This window comes from Diadema antillarum, unplaced genomic scaffold (genome assembly GCF_040938485.1).
Source record: "Diadema antillarum isolate AM-2024a unplaced genomic scaffold, OU_Dant_1.0 seq00000485_RagTag, whole genome shotgun sequence".
NCBI lineage: Eukaryota > Metazoa > Echinodermata > Echinoidea > Diadematoida > Diadematidae > Diadema > Diadema antillarum.
In genome coordinates, this window is record NW_027271448.1 from 609,662 (window position 1) to 629,719 (window position 20,058).

Here is a 20,058-nt window from a genome sequence, read left to right on the forward strand (position 1 = left end):
TTTTGTGCGCGTCATCGTCACATTTTGTTCTTATCTTCCTCTTTTCTTTTCTTTTTTTTTTTGATAAATTTTGGCGAGCGAGCGCAGCGAGCGAGCCGAAAATTTTGGTATTTCAGCTTACAAAACATGGAATTCTTGTCATTCTTTTGCTTATTTAATCTTACAATCCTAATCAAGATAATAGTGACGGCCTTATAGATAAACATTTATACCAACAAACTGTGGACTTGAAAAAGATACTCTAAATTGTACGAGCGAGTGAGCCGAAATTTGCATATTTCCTCGTCATCATTACGTTTTGTTCTAATCTTGCTTGATTTTTTTTGCGCCCCCTTCCCCCCCCCCCCCGTATGTTCGAAACCGTTGGCGCATTCTTTTGATCCAATCGGCAATCGCTTCAGAACGAAAGAAATTGCAGCCGCTGCTCCGTGAAACATTTTGCTTGCTAAATATAAAATGACATGTGTGAACACAATAGACATGGTCATTTTGTCCTCGTCATCATCACGTTTTGTTCTTACCTTCTTTATTTATATGAATTTTGGCGAGCGAACGCAGCGAGCGAGCAGAAAATTTTTGTATTTCAGCTGACAGAACATGGAATTCTTGTGTGAACACAATAAACATTGTCATTTTGTCCGAGTCATCATCATGTTTTGTTTTTATCTTGTTTGATTTGGTTTTCTGCCTCCCCCCACCATTCTCCCTCCCCCCCCCCCCTTTCCGGGCGAGTTGTTTTTTTTTTCTTCTTCTTCTTCTTTTCTTTTTTCTTCTTTTTCGTTTTTTTTTCTTTTTCTTCTTTTTTTTTTCGTTTTTTGCGCCCCCAAGGAGTGGCGCCCGGGACACGTGCCCCCCTTGCCCCCCCCCCCCCTAGATACGCCACTGCCTCCGGGCAACATGTTTACCTCGCACTTGTAGCAAAGTTTGAAAGTTTGAAAGTTTATTTACTCACAACCCAAACTCTGGGAATCGGAGTCCAATGAAAAACATATAGCACATTATGATATCAATTATCATAATAATGATTGCAAATAACTCTGAAAAGTGTACAAAACAACTATAACAAAAAAATAAGAATGAAATGCGATTGATGAAAAGAAAAAAATGTACAGAAATATACAATATATACACGATACTATGGTGAAAAAAACAAAACAAAACAAAACAAAGAAAGGGAAATAAGACGAGAGAGAGAGAGGAGAGAGAGAGAGAAGGGATATGGAGGTGAAGAGGGAGAGTGAGAAGGACGCAAGACCGGTGAATTAACAAAAGATATACGAGTGACTTTTGGTGCAGGAAAAAAAAAGAAAAAAATAGAAAGAGCTAAAAGAAAAACGCAAAGACATACGGAAGTGAATTCATACGCTAAGTGAACAAGAATGAAGGAAACATGGAGACGGGAACGAGAAGAAGAAGAAGTAGAGTGATGGAAGAAAAAAGGAGGAGAGAGTGAAAAAACAAATAAGTTATTATATCAATTGTAAAGAAGGCACAGCCTGTATAAAAGGCTTGTAGTATTTGCAAAAAAAAAAAAGATAAAAATACTAATAATCTAAACACGTGTCATTATGTAATTACAAAACTTGGTTCAATTGGAAAGAACTGTTTTCTTTTGACAATTAAATAATTGATTCATCTTCATAGTGTTTGGGTATTTCCAGTAATATTTTGTAAGTATTTCTTTCGTTGTTCATTACAGAGTCTATACACTGAAAAAGGTAATGAAATTCATCACCAATTTTCTCTTCATTACAATGGGTACAAAATCTTTCGTTTCTTGGAATCTGATTGTATCTTCCAGAAATAATTGGCAGTTTATGATTAGAACAACGGAATTTACATAAAATTTTGGCCTGTGAATCATTAAGGTGTCGAAAATACTTCTCAAAATGAAGATCCTGCGTAAAAATTCAATAATTTAAACATTGAGAATTTTTGTCTATACTATGACACTCTTGTTTATAAATATCATTTAATCTGGTACTAAATAAACTTTTGAAGCCAGCTAAAGTGAGATGTGATGCTTGGCTGTTCCAAATTGCAGTTAGACCTAAGTTGTTAAATATTATTTATCCTAATCAGCAGGATTACGCGCACTTGTGCGTGTTCGCGCACTCAGTACGAGACGCCTATTGGCTAAAATAACCATGCATCAGTTTTTTCACTCCGTGCGCGTGCTAATGTAGGGAGGGGTGGGGGGGGGGGGGGGGATCGGTGGCGACGTTGCGATCCCGGTCATCTGTAACACATGCGCGTTCCCGATTTTCGGGAAACAATTCAAGCGGATTCGGCCCGGGAAAAGATCCCGAACAACGGTGAAATACAAAATCTTTCGTTTCTTGGAATCTGATTGTATCTTCCAGAAATAATTGGCAGTTTATGATTAGAACAACGGAATTTACATAAAATTTTGGCCTGTGAATCATTAAGGTGTCGAAAATACTTCTCAAAATGAAGATCCTGCTTAAAAATTCAATAATTTAAACATTGAGAATTTTTGTCTATACTATGCCACTCTTGTTTATAAATATCATTTAATCTGGTACTAAATAAACTTTTGAAGCCAGCTAAAGTGAGATGTGATGCTTGGCTGTTCCAAATTGCAGTTAGACCTAAGTTGTTAAATATTATTTATCCTTATCAGCAGGAGTACGCGCACTTGTGCGTGTTCGCGCACTCAGTACGAGACGCCTATTGGCTAAAATAACCATGCATCAGTTTTTCACTCCGTGCGCGTGCTAATGTAGGAGGGGTGGGGGGGGGGGGGATCGGTGGCGACGTTGCGATCCCGGTCATCTGTAACACATGCGCGTTCCCGATTTTCGGGAAACAATTCAAGCGGATTCGGCCCGGGAAAAGATCCCGAACAACGATGAAATAGGGGTCTTAAAGAGGATGGCTAGTAACTGATCTGTGGGAATCGGTGGGAATGCTGTGGGATGATTGTTCCAATCTTTGTGGGATTCATTTAAGAGTACATTACATATCTATTGTTGTGTGAAAATTATTTGCTTCAGAATGGTCTCATATTCAAGTAATGTGCATGTTTCCAGATTAGCATGCCTGTACAGTGACGGGGCATTAAACTGCACATTACTTGAATATGAGACCATTCTCCCCCAGCATTCCCATTTATTCCCACTGATCAGTTACTAGCCATCCCCTTTAATTACCTCCGCCAAGGGGAAGGTTATGTTTTCGTTATCGTTGGTTTGTCCGTGTGCAAAATAACTAAAAAAGTGGTTAACGGATTTGGATGAAACTTATAGTGGGGCAGATATGTGAAAAAGATGCTCACATCCGGCGGAAAGTATGAAATTTTGCATATAGGGGTATTTTGGGGCGCTGATTTAAAAAATTGCCGGATCCAAGAAATCTGGCCACAGGGTCGGCCGCCATTTTGAATTCCAATATGACCGACGTCAAAGATCCCTATCTTCAGTTCTGAATGACATAAGCCATTGAAATTTGATACATAAAAGCATGGTGATCTGATGACTTCAATAACAGACTTATTGATATGTCTGACAAGCTGCACGGCAGCCAATTTGAATTTTCCTACATAGCTGCCGTGTTGGAGTGTTGAAAATCTCTATCTCAGGTTTGTAAATAAGGCTACCTGATTAAGCGCGCGTTTGTAACTGATTGAGTGCGCACTGCTGTATTCACATTGTGACGTCAGTGAAAGGTGCATTATGCTTCATTTTTGCTACACTTTTTGGCATGCCCGTGAATGTTAACCGTGATGTTTGTCTTCGCAGCCATATTGGAATTCAAAATAGCGGGCATTGCGTTTGTCAGACACATCACATTAGTCAATTTTTTAACTCAGCATGTTAAAATACTTGTTTGCACCTAATTTCAGCGTCACTCACCACTTAGAACTCGAGATAGGGATTTTGAACATTTCGTCGAGGCGGCCATATTGGAATTCAAAATGGCGGCCATTTGATGTTTGTCAGACACTTCAAATTAATCTGTCATCAAATTCAATATGTCAAAACGTTCTTGTGTACCAAATTTTGGTGCCACAGGTCATTCAGAACTGAAGATAGGGACATTTAAATTTGTTTTGTGATGGCGGCCATATTGGAATTCAAAATGGCGGCCGACCCCGTGGTCAGATATCTTGGATCCGGCAATTTTTGAAATCAGCACCCCAAAATACCCCTCATTATGCAAAAGTTCGTACTTTCCGCCGGATGAGAGCATCTCGACCAATTTTTGCTACATTATCTGCCCTACTATTATTACAGGAAAGGTTGAGTATATGACACAAGTAACAGATGATTACATTTTTGGTAGTGATCCGAGAATTTTGGGGAAATTTATGAAGGATTTTTGATATTTTGGCAGGTACTGTAAAACGAGAAATTTTCGCGTGCATTTTAATTTCGCGAATTTCGCGAGCGCCAAGATTCGCGAAATTAAGATGCACGCGAAAGTTCTTGTCTACACTATAGGCCTATGCATTGAATGCCAGTGGCAGTTCGCGAAAATTTCGTGCCGCAAAAAAGGCCGTCGGCTCCAATTCGCGAAAAATTCATGCCGCGAATATATCATGTTTTACCGTATACTGCTAGCGCTATAAGGTCAATGAACTTGAGAGTTCAAGCTGCGCATTTTTGAGGTTGTCATACGCGCATTATTACGTGCCTGCTCAAAGAGATTTTCCCTTTCTCCTCCCCTTACTGGGGAAAATCTCAATAGCCGAGTTCACACGTACAAATTAGCGGGATGACGATCGCGATGCTCATCCCGAGTTTTTTGGCGAGCGTCCACACGTACCAAATTAGCGGGATGGCGATCGCGATCGGTATCCCGCTAATTTGGCGAGCGTCCACACGTACCGAATTATCCCGCTAATTGCCGATAGAGACAACAACAAAGCCTGCAAACTGGGTCACACAGCGCCCTTCTCTATCACTGCTTGCGCGCACTTACCTTTGTCTATTGTCTTTTACGCGTCAGTGGTGTGGTTCGCGCGCTGTTGTTGTTGTGCTCCAAAGAGGTGAAGGACCTCTTCGCAGAGGCCTCGCCGTTGTGATGTGCGCATTGCATGATGGGATGTAAAAACTCGAGATTGTAATCCCGACCGTTCACACGTACCAGCGCGCGGCCAATTATCCCGCTAATTGACGAACCAGCGCAAGATTTCTTGGGATTAGCATCGCGATGCTTATCCCGCTAATTTTCGGGTTTTTTCTGTCCACACGTGCAAAAAACTCGGGATGACGATCGCGATGCAAATCTCGAGATTTGTATCCCGCTAATTGGTGTACGTGTGAACCCGGCTATTGTGCCTGCTCTAGTTTCTGCTTGGGCGAGGCGCGCCGCGCATCTGAGGGTTTATGACGTAAAAAAGACTTCGATATTGGGAAATCGGGCGATTTTTCAGCATGCATACGATACGTATGGGTGGAAATCACTGATCTATTCTTCAGGTAACTGGTTAGTCTGCCTCCTTCAGTAATCGGAAGATTCTATTATAATTATGGAAGAGCAAGATCATCGGTAGAAAGTACTTGCTTGGCGGAGGTCTGCGTTCTCAGAGTGCTTCTCTAGTTTACATATATTTTCCGAAATATCTTTAATCAGGTATGGTTTTCACATCTTTCCCCAAAAATCCTGATGTAGGGTCCCATATAAGGTTAGTTTCAATAAAAAGCCCCCGAAAAATCCACGAAATTTAGTGCGGCTTTATAGGAGGGATTATAAGCCTCAGGCCCATTGATGTGCATTCATGAGCTGGATGCTGCTCGGGTCCTCAGTGGAACATCTCACTTCTCCAGCATTAATACCCCAGTTCTAATCTTCACTATAGCTACCAGTATCCAAGAAGATAGTTTCTTCACCATACATGAAAAGCAGTACATTCCTGCTCCCCAATATTTGCAAAACTTTGTTTCAGAATATATACGTCCCTGGTAGAAATCTCCGTTCATGTAATAGTAAATAATTACAACATTTAAAAGAACAATCTCGACTCTAGGAGAAAAATCCTCAAGTGTTTCTGCATCCCCATCTCTCTGGAATGCTTTTCCACTGAGGATCCGATCAGCAGAAACTATTGAAACATTTAAAAAGCTTCTGAAGTCATATAATTTTCGCATCTTGTTTCGGTAGTATATTCATTGAATAATTGCTCATCTGGTATATCGTGATAAATTATTTCTATATTTTTCTTCTTCTTTTTATTCTTCAACCAATTTATGTACAAATGTGGTCACTATGTTTTCCTTTTTATAGGTGATGTCCCTCTGCACCTCAGAGTAGGCCACACGTTTGTGTAATGCTGTACTCGAGCTTTTAACTTTTTTCAGTCATACAGTCACCAAGATAACGAGAACGCTGCACTTATAAAGAATGTTGCAGAGCATAAAATAATAGGCCTACCATTCTAGGAGGAATTCAAAGTTTATTTGATGAAAATCGGTTTTGAAATGCATATCTAAAAATCAAAGTAATACAAAAAGAGATTCTTATATACAAGATGGATCCCCCTTTTATTAGCAGGTTCATAAGGATCGCATGCAAATTTAAATTAAAGTTATAGGTTTCTACAAATCACTGTACAGACCTATAATTTGTACAGCAAAGTATAGGCATCAGTGTTGACACAGAGCGAGTCGGACACTGAGAGTTATGTCAGAAAAGAAGAGGTCAGAACGGTATTTTATGTAAGTTCTGAACGACGCTGGTGCGGTGCAGGCTGATCTGTTATCCGCTATTATATCCTTGCCTTAGATTGGGGCGATAATTGGGCCGGTTTGGTATAGTGGGAAAAAAGGCGTTCGTTCAAAAAAAAACAACAAACAAACAAACAAACACACACACACACACATACACACATTATACACACAAACTTCTATACACGCATAACCATACACACACACACACACACACACACACACACTTCTGGTTCTTGAAGACAAGTTATCAAACAAACAGTGCACAAAAAAATGTACTTGAAAATCATCATAAAACCTATGATTCTCCAAAAGTTCAGCTCGGAGCTTAGCTAACGTAATATAGGACAGGTTCGGAGACTTTTTCCGTCGAAAGGGGGCGGCATTGATCCTTATCTCTCTACAGTCCTAAATTAATCACTGATCAATGGTCATAAAGGGACCTGAGCTATAGGCCTATTGTACTCCCTTTCCCCCTTAAAACAAACAAACAAATAAATCACCAAACAAACAAATAAGTAAACAAACAAACAAACAAACAAGCAAACGCTTTCCCGGACCCTTGCATGATTGAAAAAACATTATATTTGTGTGTGAGTTTGTGTTTGTGTGTGTATAATTATGCTCGTCTAATCTATCCCAGAGTTATGACGCAACTTTTATTCTGTATCAACCAAATTCTCATAACCATGCAACGGCGTAGCCAGGATTTCATCTTAGGGGGGGCGGTTAGTCTGCGAGGGAGCGAAGCGACCGAGCCCAAGCGAGCGGAGCGAGCGAGGGGGGGGGAGGGTGTGGGAGGGGGATGTCCCCCCTCCCACGGTAAGAACTTTTTGCATTTTGATGTTGTAAATGGTGCAATTTGATGCATGTTTTTGCGCGTTTTATCGACGTGAAACAGTCCCACTTGTTTATGGTAGCAGTTTATTTTGATGTAGATTATTATTGAACAATTTGCCTATAAAAGGGTATAATTTAGATACACTTCTTGTATTAATTCTTTTCACTGAATATCATGAACGCGACTGAACCCGAGTGAGCGGAGCGAGCGAGGGGGGGGGGGGGGAGGGTGTGGGAGGGGGGTGTCCCCCCTCCCACGGTAAGAACTTTTTGCATTTTGATGTTGTAAATGGTGCAATTTGATGCATGTTTTTGAGCGTTTTATCGACGTGAAACAGTCCCACTTGTTTATGGTAGCAGTTTATTTTGATGTAGATTATTATTGAACAATTTGCCTATAAAATGGTATAATTTAAACACATTTCTTGTATTAATTCTTTTCACTGAATATCATTAACGCGACTGAACCCGAGCGAGCGGAGCGAGCTAAGGGGGGAGGGGAGGGTGTGGGAGGGGGGTGTCTCCCCCCCCCCCCTCCCACGATAAGAACTTTTTGCATTTTTATATTGCAAATGGTGCAGTTTGATGCATGTTTCTGCGCGTTTTATCGACGTGAAACAGTCCCGCTTGTTTAACCCTATAAAGCCCAAGGTGGGGCACATTGTGCCCCCCCCCCCTACCAGATTTTCCTTTGCCACTCCTTCGTCCTTAATCCGATTTCAACCAAATTTGGTGACTTTTCCTAAAATCTTATTGCGAACATTTTGATATATAATTTAGCTATATTTGATGTTGCTGGTTGCCATGGCAACCATAAACTGACAACCATGTCAGTCAGATTTTGCATCTTTTTTCTGTTCCCATTTCATTTAACAGCATTACAGTGTATGAAATGGGTGTTTCTTGGCTGAAATTTGTTGAATAAGCAAAATTTGAAGTAATTATGGTCCTGGAAAGTTTTTCTTATTATTTCCTTTGTTTTTATGTGACAAAGGCATAAAACAATAGATATAATAGAGATAATTGAAAACAATAATATTTTCGACAGATTGCCCTTATATTTTGAGTTATTTTGATTCCTTCACCCAAGTTATGCCCCTAATATCATTAGTTTATCATATTATCAATTTGCAATCTCAAAATTCCACTATTATGCAAATATGAAATGTCATATCTATACATGTACCCATCCCAAACATTTCATCTCAGGTCTCATAATGTATCAATATGTTGATATAAATAGCGCCCCCATATGGTGACCTTGAGAAATTTCAAACATAACAAATAATAAAATTCTACTTGCTTATCATTTGTGGCAAATATGAATATGATTGGTCTATAACAAGACATATATAAAGGGGATAAAGAAATACCGAAAAATCATGTTTTTAGCATATTTCCTATGTATTTCTTTATATTTTTGTAAATAGCGCCCTCCATGGGTGACCTTGTGAAAATTCAAATGTACTGTCATGTAGAGTATGAGTTGCTCTACCCATGTAGTCCAGGCTAGGCTCCATAGAAAGTGCACCTAACCTTGTTTTTTTATATATACAATGTTTTTTGATGGTTTCTTGTCAATTCGAGGGTGCTGATTCCAAATCCGATTGATGCCACTCGCGTAACCTTGAGCATTTTCGGCAAAATGCAAAAATCCAAAATGGCCGCCAGATATGCTAATTTGGCCATCTTAATCCCAGTTATGTCAATTTTATGACCAATCATTCCATCAAAGTTGTTTAAATTTTTGTTCCTTGAGTAATTCTACATACACATGCAAGAAATTTTTCTTTTGAAGAGGTGCATTTAGTATTTTAAGCTTATTTTCAATTCAAAATGGCCGCCACTCCTATACTCATGTACTATATGAATGGCAAAACACGTGCATAGAAATAGAAGACGAATTTTCAGTCACATACCTACGCTTTTATCAAGTTTTGCATGTGCAATGCAAATCTGATGAGTGCCACTAGCAAAACAAGCAAACAAACAAGCAAACAAACAGAAAATTTATTGTTTTTAGGCTTATTATTATCGTTCTTAATACAAAACTTCAAAATGGGTGCCACTCATATACCCCATCACAATTATGGACGGCAAAGTGTGCATGGAAATGAACAAATTTTCTTCTTTTTTTTCTGTCACTCAGGTACACTGTTTATCAATTTGTGTGCTGATTATAAATCAGAAGGTTGTTCCTAACAAAAGCTGTTTTGTTTTTTGATGCAAACACCCAAATTTACTCCCTCAATCTCAATTTTCCCCGAGGAATTTGGAAAAATCCACCAAAACTTGAATTGATGCCAACGTCAAGATCGTTTATCAGGAATTATTAGATATGAACATTTGACACTTACTTGCCTTGAGATGTTCAACATCATAATATTCACTCTACTTTACTTAATGAAAAGGCTAAATCCTAGATGATGACACAAATGAAATTCCCAATTAACTGTCCTGTTCTTTTCTATAAAAGCGATATTATACAAACTTTTCAGTCCCCTCATCCGAGAAAGAACATGAGGCAGGGGAAATTGGAAAAAAGGGACCACCTCACTTCCTGTCGTCAAATCTCTGAAGTGAAAACAATGGCCCAAAGTTTTTCATGTTAACCCATATGAATTATGTATGGTAGATGAATTTTACCACCAGTTTTTTTTTCGGAGTGAATGTGTTTGCGTATAATATGATGTCAACGGAGACTCTGAGATATGTACAGTGCTGCCTCATTCTGAAAGCAGTGCTATAACATCTTCACACGGGGTCATCCCACAAGACCGACACCCACGAGTCATACAGCCTACGAGTTCGACATTGAAAACAGGTCCCTGAGTCATACAGCCCACGAGTCATACAGTCCATATGTTCGACATTAGGCAAATAAAGCCCATGAGTTCGACAATCGGCAAAAACAGCCCACGAGTTCGACAGACTCAACACGGGGCTTAATGTGTCGGTCTCGTGGGCCTTGTTAGCTTAGTGTCGAACTCATGGGCTGTATGACTCGTGAGCTGTATAACTCATGGGTTATATTACTCGTGAGCTGTATGACTCGTGGGTGTCGGTCTCGTGACGTGCACCCCTTCACACTGCTTGTCTTTAATCTACAGCACTTGCAGATTCAGGATTGCTCTAGGTAACCAGACCAACTGTGTTAGGACTCTGAATGATGGCCTCCTTAAGGTGGCTGTAAACTAACTCCACTAGAGCTCTTCTTAACATACATGGTGACATAACATTCACTTCGCGTAGGAAGTTTGCACATGATCTTGCCTTCACGTTTCATAGAAAGTCCTTGGATGACATGAGCTGAGTACTGACCCATCTCAAGACAATAGAGGAGTACTTCACCTTCCGGAGACTTTGCCCCAACCTTCATGAGATTATCATCAGACCCATGCCTTCCATCTTAGTAACCATCTTGCCAACGCTATTTATGTTCAAGGTAGCCCTCTGTGGCAAGCCTTCCAAGCATAGGCTAAGGAAGTCCACCCTCCTTCAATGGCACTCGATCACTTTCCCTCACGCTGGAAGGAAAGGATGGCAAGTGTCACCAGTGCCGTCAACGCATACCCTGACCTTCCAAACACGATAGCATGGGGGATATTTCATGAAGCGTTTTGTCTGACAAAGTTGCTCTCAGCCAATCAGATGCAAGGATTTTAGTAGCTTATAACAGTTTGTCAATAAGAAAAGATCTTACAAAACGCTTCATGAAAGGCCCCCTTGAACAACCTGCCATCAATGCGTCTGAAATCCCACAAGCCTAGATTTCCCTCTCGTAACTTGAAAGCTTTGACCCCAAAACAGGGTGGTGCAGATGCTGGTCTGATGTCATCTCTGATACCACCCAAGTTACCTACAACACTGTCTCTGGCCTGGCAACAAAGCCATAGGGCTTCAATGGGTGGTGATCAAGCAAATCTTCATGTCTTCATTCTGTTTCTATGGCAAATAATCGCCCTCTGACCCCTTAGGAAGTGCTGAACATATCATAAGATGTGGTTGCAATTAAAGAAATTGCAGGACTAATAAGCATCTTTAGCCTGAGAATTCTGCAAATTTGGGGCTGATGTCGCCTGCTGCCAAACATCCAATCAAAGGGTTCTTTAAAGACAATAAAAATGACAGTTTTAGTTTTAAGACAAGACTGACTGAAATCATGATGTCAAAGTGTATATTATCAACACCTGGGAAGTGTGAGAGAACTGAAAGAGGTATCTCACATTGCTCCTCGATTGATGTTCAATGAATATTTTGTACGGTATTGCGTTTGGACAGTTTCGTTTATGCCTTCACCAGTTTTTGTTTGTTTTACTTCAATAAGAAAATCAAGTTTGCTCGATAATATCAAGGCGGTACTTCTAAATTATATCATATCAAAGCGATGGAGGTTATGATCCATTTCAAACTCGCCTCAGGACTCCTCCCTCCCCAACTCCTTGCTGGAAAAAAAAATCTACAATGTAAAGGGTATTTAGCTGTGTCATTAATGTCCGATGTGTTTTTGTCTGAAACCATATATCTCTGCACTTTAATACTGTACAGGATTTTTCTGTACTTTGTTAATATGGTTTTAGGGGAATGCATATTAGAAGCTTTGCTTTCTAGCTTCCCCTCCATTTTCAACATTATTTGATAAATACCGTGTATCTAGGCTTTTTAATATATTGTGTTAGTATACCAGGGAGGTGAGACACCTCCCTGGTTAGTATAACATTTTTATATTCAACCTGCATGTCGAATGTGATGGTATATTGATTTCTTGCGAGACGTTTAGTGAACTTATATTCGTTGTTGAGACAAAATGAAATATATAAGAAATTGTGTTAAACATCGTAAGGTTTATGAATATTAAATGCTCAAATATACATGTAGGCCCTCTATATTGTACGTGACACCCAACATATTTGTATTGCACATGCAACACTTTATGATAGCGTAGGTACGGGACTGCAAATACAGTAATTTTGTTCTGTATGACTGTCCATGTATATGTTTTGCCATTCATATAGTACATAAGCATAGGAATGGCGGCCATTTTGAATAAAAAATGATCCTTAAATACTAAATGAACCTATATGAAATGAAAATTCTCTTGCAAATGCAGATTGAGTAACTCTAGGAACAGAAATGTACAAAGTTTGGCGGAATAATTGGTCATATAATGCACATTTTTGTGTTTATCATGGCCGAATTAGCATATCTGGCGGCCATTTTGGATTTCTGCATTTTGCCGAAAATGCTCAAGGTTACGCGAGTGGCATCAATCGGATTTGGAATCAGCACCCTCGAATTGACAAGAAACCGTCAAAAAACATTGTATATATCAAAAAACAAGGTTGGGTGCCTTCTAGCCTGGACTAATGTGCCAAATATGACGATGATACATCAAATAATAAAAAAGTTATATAGGGGGGGCACAATGTGCCCCCCCTTGGGCCTGCGAGGGGTCAAAATAGCTTGGGCTTAATAGGGTTAAGGTAGCAGTATATTTTAGTGTAGATTATTATTGAACAATTTACCTATAAAATGATATAATTCAAATACACTTCTTGTATTAATTCTTTTCACTGAATATCATGAACGCGACTGTACCCGAGCGAGTGGAGCAAGCGAGGGGGGAGGGGAGGGTGTGGGAGGGGGTGTCCCCCCTCCCACGGTGAGAACTTTTTGCATTTTGATGTTGCAAATGGTGCAATTTGATGCATGTTTTTGCGTGTTTTAACGAGTTGAAACAGTCCCACTTGTTTAAGGTTGCAGTATATTTTAGTGTAGATTATTATTGAACAATTTGCCTATAAAATGGTATAATTTAAATACACTAGTCTTCTTGTATTAATTCTTACACTGAATATCATGAACGCTGTCTGTTCAGCAATCAAACAGAAAAAGCATGCACACGAGGGTGTAGATAGGGGCATATCCCCTGCCACACGAAGGTGATTTTGCGTGTTCAGACCTGAAATTCAGCGATCTGGTGCAAATTTTTGGTGCAATACTTTTCCATCGAAGTGTTAAAATCACGGAATTTAGCTCTTATTCCCAATGTGCACCATCTGTATGTATGTATAAAGTCTAGTGAGGTAGAGCTTAGGGGAAGGGGGATTCCCCCTCCCGCTCGTGGAGCTTTTGCGTTTTTAGAATTGAAATAAAGCGATCTGGGTATAGCCACAGTCTACTTCTATGCATGGCGGGGGGGGGGGGGGGGGGGGGGCGGGCGGGCGAGCAGGGAGAAGGCGTGGGCGAGTGTTATCTCCACCCTTCCCTTCCGATGGAGCTTTTGCCTTTTTAAGGTTGAAATTGAGTTATCTCGTATACGCATATTTGATGGAATCAACATTTGGGAAATCACCAAAAAAAAAAAAAAAAAAAAAAAAAAAACTGATGGGGGGGGGGGCTGAGGGAGGAAAGGGTCGATTAAAAGGGGAAACTCCCCTTATACATGAGGGAACCTTGAGTTTTCGGAATATAAGTGATAAGTCTTGTGCACTCAGAATTATTCATAATTTTTTTTTGTAAATCTAAAAAGTGTACTTAGCTAGGGAAAGAGGCACAGAGGGGGAGGGTTTGGGAGGGGGATACCCCCTCCCATGCACGAGAGATTTTGCATATTTTGAATTGAAATTCAACGATCTGGTGCACACTTTGAGTGAAATATTCAATAAAAATATCTTATTTGATGAAAGGTTGCAAAGGAAACCCGCTTCATGTGCATGCATATACAGTATACACGCATTTTTTTTCCGCCTCCCAAATCCCCGGTCCAAATCTTAGGGGGGGGGGGGGGGGGGGGCGACCGCCCCCATCGCCCCCCCCCCCCCTGGCTACGCCAGTGTCCATGATGCATTCTCTTAAAATAAAAACCCACACAAATAATAAATGAATATTTTGCCTTTCTTTCTTTTCACTATAATTGCGTTTAGTTGAACTTTCTTCCAGGATTCTCATGTCTTTTCGTATATATGCTACTCGGCATGCACAATTTTGTTAAGTACCGTGTATCCAAAAAAAAAAAAACAAAAAAAAAAAACAAAACAAAACAAAACAACGGAACCCTCCGCAGTGATTACTTTAAAAATAGTGAATCAATCCAAACAAAATTTCAGGGTATGAAACTATATTGCCCACATCTTACAGAAAACCCCATCTGATTTGCCTCAGTGGTCAAAGGGAAATAATTAGTTTTTTAGAACATGTCGGGAATCCCTTCACTCCAAGTTCTGACCATTGTGTTCACACATTGTGCAGATCCAAGAGCATCACTATGCACTACATTTGGAAGAATCAAACCCATGACATGATTTATAACGATCCACATTTCTCTGTGACCACTTAACCAAATCAAATGTGTGTTGTTGTTTGTTTGTTTGTTTGTTTTTTGTTGCAAAATATAGCGAAGATGTCATATTTTATGATCCTGAAGTAGCATTTAGACAGTTTAATCATATATTGGTATTTATCGACGCAAAAATCTTATTGTATTATTACAATTCATTTATTATTATTTTTTTTTGGGGGGGGGACATACTGTACATGTGTATCTCGCTCATCTTCAGAATTCAGAGCAGCATCGGGAATTAGGCTCAAGGATACAAGCTGTCACTGAACTGAAAAAAGTTGACAGAAATCTATAGAGTGCCACGATACAGCTTTAAAGGGTGTGTACAGTTCTGGTTGAGGTGAGGATTCAACTTTTAACGTTTTGCGAGATATTCAGAAACCACTCTATGAGATGTCAAAGAGCACGCAATTCTAAGGGGTATCAAAAGTTTGTTTGATGAAAATCGGTTTTGAAATGGCTGAGATATCCAAAAACAAGGTAAAACAAAGAGATCCTAATAAAAGGCGTGGCATGTCGCCTTTTATTATTATCACTTTTTGGGATATCTCGGCCATTTGAAAACCAATTTTCATCAAATAAACGTTGAATCCTTCTTAAAATTACATGCTCTTTCATATTTCATGAGAGGTTTCTCATTATCTCACTTAGGAATGTTCAAAACATGAATCCCCACCTCAACCAGTACTGTACAGTCCCTTTAATGTCTGTAAAAGACATTAAAGCGTTGTTGTGATTCCTGCCTTCCGGCGCAGCAATCGGATGACAATAACGTACATGAAAGCATCAAGATAACTCCTGATGTTGAAGGTGCGTTGCTATGGTAACAATCTTCTCCATTTACACTGACCCATCTCGAACCTATTGGACACCTTAGAATAACAAACAACTCCCTGCGAACTTCCTTCCAACCTGCACCTATGAAGTTCCTGTTTTCTTATTGGCTTGGTTGATACGCCTCATCAGAGAATTATACAGAATGTATGAACCCCTTTACAGGCCTACTTGCCTTGATTAAAGGCATGATTGACCATTTGCAGATGAAGCAAAAACCCAGCATTAGTGCTTCAAAATCATTCTAAAATGTGAGTTAGGAATAGAAACAAATAATAACCATGTAAAAATTTGAATCAGTATAATCAATGCCAAGTACTGTATAATATACAAAATGTGAGCAATACAAGTTACAGGTATAATAAAAATGTTTCTAGACTAAACCGTCTACAGTTATGATTTTATCATTGAGAAAAATAGTAATAACTCCTTATATTTTACGCTTTACTGCAAAAATTGTATGTGGTAAGATGTTTTGTGATACTACTGACCTACACATATATGCATCAAATATGACTTCGTTAACATCTTTTAAATCACTGCTCCCAAAGGTAAACAGACTATTTTCATGATTTAACGTGATACAGATAAGCCTCAACCAAAACTATTCGTTCCTTTTAATGGAGATAAGTTGCCTGAGACCGTGATAATTGAGTCAATTCCTGCTCCCTCAGGATAGAGCTCTGTCCGCAAATTTATGAAACAATGTATAGAAACTACATGTATTCTATCTGCATTACATGTACAGTATTACTACAGAGAATTTGATGTTTGCTACATGTAGTATCTTTTGATTTGAAATCATTAAAGCACATAGACAGACAGATACTGACAGACAGACAGAAAGACAGACTCAGCATCAGCCATATACTTGTACATCATTGACATCAAAATTACAACACGAATATGGACCATTCAAAACTGCTGAACAAAAATCATGGGAACCTTTTATTTCACTCAGTTCATCACGGTCAAATTATAAAACATCATGACAGGATGGCTAACTGGATACAACAAGAAATTGTTACAGAACAGTTGGCATGGAAACCCCTACAAGGTTGGTACAATGTACTTGAACAATGAATGCAATGCATCTCTGCAGTGTTAACTTTGCAGAATGCCTGCCAGAAAGTTTGGATGAACGCTTCAGTCCAGTGAATTACAACAATGTTCAGAAAAGAGGAAACACTAGAAAAAAAAAAACAACAAACAAAACCAACAGCAACAACAACAACAAATACACAACTTTCTTGAGCTTCAGCATAGTATCCCTATAAAGTCAATCTTTCTCTCTCTCTCTTTTTCAATACCAGAGATTAATTCATGCATGGTTTCATTTATATCACAGCACATCATTCCTTTTTAATGTACATTATGGTAACTTTTTTTTTTTCAGTACATGTACATTATGTTAATCAGTAAAGTGCTGTAATCAACAAATTTCATAATTACACAGGTGGAAAGAGTCCCCTAAACTGACTGAGGGTTGCAGTTTGGGCTAAATACATGTACATGTTTTCTTGGGAGTAAAATCATACGTGAAGAATGCTATGTCAGAGGAAACTAGAAATATCACTTAAGGTGATTAATACCCCCGCCCCGTGACGACAGTCTTACCCAAGGAATGATCTTTCCTTGATCTTCTGCCATTTAAATGCCGTTACCATGGCAACGCAGCTTCCGACACGTCTGAAAAATATGTCTTGCACATCTTCCCACCAAGACTATTGTGTGTGCCACATTTCATAAGCTTTTGTCAAAAACTGAGGAAGTAGTTCAATCCACAAGATCTTTCCTTGATCTTCCGCCATTAATATGCCGTTACCATGGCAACGCAGCTTCCGACACGTCCAAAAAATATGTCTTGCACATCTTCCCACCAAGACCAATGTGTGTGCCACATTTCATGAGCTTCAGTCGAATACAGAGGAAGTAGTTCAATCCGCAAGATCTTTCCTTGATCTTCTGCCATTTATATGCCGTCACCATGGCAACGCAGCTTCCGACACGTCCGAAAAAAATGTCTTCCACATCTTCCCACCAAGATCAAGGTGTGTGCCACATTTCATAAGCTTTGGTCAAAAAACTGAGGAAGTAGTTAAATCCGCAAGATCTTTCCTTGATCTTCTGCCATTAATATGCCGTTACCATGGCAACGTACTTTCGGGTACTGTCAAAAAATGTGTCTTGCACATCTACAACCAAAGGCACACATCTGTACCAAGTTTCATGGAAATTGGGCAAAAACTGAGGAAGTAGTTTGCAACACAAAATTTTCCATCATTTTGGCTCATAATATGTGAGCTGTTACCATGGCAACATACTTTTTGTCACTGTCAAGAAATGTGTCATGCTGACCTATATCCTAAGACAAACATTCAATATGAATTCCATGAGAATTGGAAGAACACTGATGAAGCAGTTTTGCCATGAAGCATTTTGCCCTATATTTTACCAATAACATGCCGTTACCATGGCAACGCACTTTTTGCCACTGCAGAAATATGTGTCTTGCACATTAACATATTCAGATGAACATCTGTACCTAACTTCATAAAAATTGATCAAAAACTGTGGGAGGAGTTCGCGACGCAAGATTTGTACCCATTTTTGCCCATAATATGCCGTTACCATGGCAACGTACTTTTGGGTACTGTCAAAAAATACGTCTTGCACATCTACAACCCAAGGCACACATCTGTGCCAAGTTTTATGGGAATCGGTTGAAAACTGAGGAAGTAGTTCGCGACGCAAGATTTGCAACGGACCGACCGCCCGACCGCCCGACCGCCCGACCGCCCGACCGCCCGACCGACCGCCCGACCGACCGTCCGCTGATTCCTATATACCCCCTTCAAACTTCGTTTGGCGGGGGTATAATGAGCTGCAGAGTGGCACAAGGCCAGCATCCTATGTCTGCATTCAAGCTCACAACAAAATCTTACTGACACAGTGTCACACAATGCCATGAAAAAGTGTATACACCATGCCAAATGAAAATCTTTTACACTCACATACACGATGTATGTAAGTGAAAGAGGAGAACTCTGATACGCAGGACAGAAATATGAAGACCTTCATTTCAAAGCAGAGTGCATTTCAAAGTGATGTTTATCAGAATTTGACAATTAACCAGGTACTGAACAGACATAGGATCTAAAATATTTCAGATGAAGTTTTATGGACATATCATAAATTTCACTTCATGCACTTGGCAGAGACTATTCTCTTTCTCTGTGGACACAATTCTGTTTAGAGGAACCAGGACTTAAAGACCCAGTAGCTTGGGGATAATGCAATGGGAAGTTGATCTGACTCTGATATATTAACAACAAAAAAATCCCTATTTTACTAATAAGTGTTCAACTGAACAATTTTATACATACATGTAGCACACCAATATCCACAGAATCTTGACAGGAGCTGAGAGATGCGTAGACAGAAAAATCTGTCTATCCTCCGAAGGTTTTTCTTAATCATTTTTTGACTTTCTGGCTCTCCTCAGGAGGGTATTCTGTGAAGCCAGACACAGTCTCCGTTGAACATAATATCTCCAACAACAAGATACAGACCGTTTGTAAGGACAGTAATGTTCCATCAATAGTTTTTACACACCAGACTGATGTTTAGGTACAGGTTTTAGCATGACTTCATACAGTAAATGTGATGGCATTGCACAGTTTTAAAATGTCAAAACATGAATACTGTGTAAAAAGCAAACACCACATACAGATGTATGACTGGTACTGGTTTCTTGCATCAGAACTCTCACAGTAGAAAACGAATCAAAGGAATTGCATTATGTGTATCTATCTACTTTTCCTTTTTAAAATGGTGTACAAAAACAAAAAAAAAGAGAAAAATAATAGTTGGTGCTAGTTTCAAATTGTCCATGAGATGAGAGATATCAACATGTATAAGTGTCACTGGAAATAATCAAATGAAAACAACATGATCATATTTCCCATGCTGATTGCTTAATAAAGACTTGATTCTATTTGTGACGGCACATAGCATTGCTAGTCTTCCTCAACAATCTTATAACTGAGGGAGTCTTCAGATAAATCCACAAAACAGAGAATAGAATGGTGTAATGTAATGTTATGACTATACATGTATTACAAAGACACACACAGGAAAAGATGTGGGGCATTATAAAAGCAAATCCACTGACAAGAAATGAAACAGGCACATACTCTTTGGACTGGATGGACCAAGCTACATTCATTTTCAAACACAATCGGTACAATATCAGCACTTTAAAGGGAGGGATGGTACAGTACTGGTGGAGATGAGAATTGTGCTTTTCACTTTTTGCGAGATACCAAGAAAACACTTATGATATATAGTACA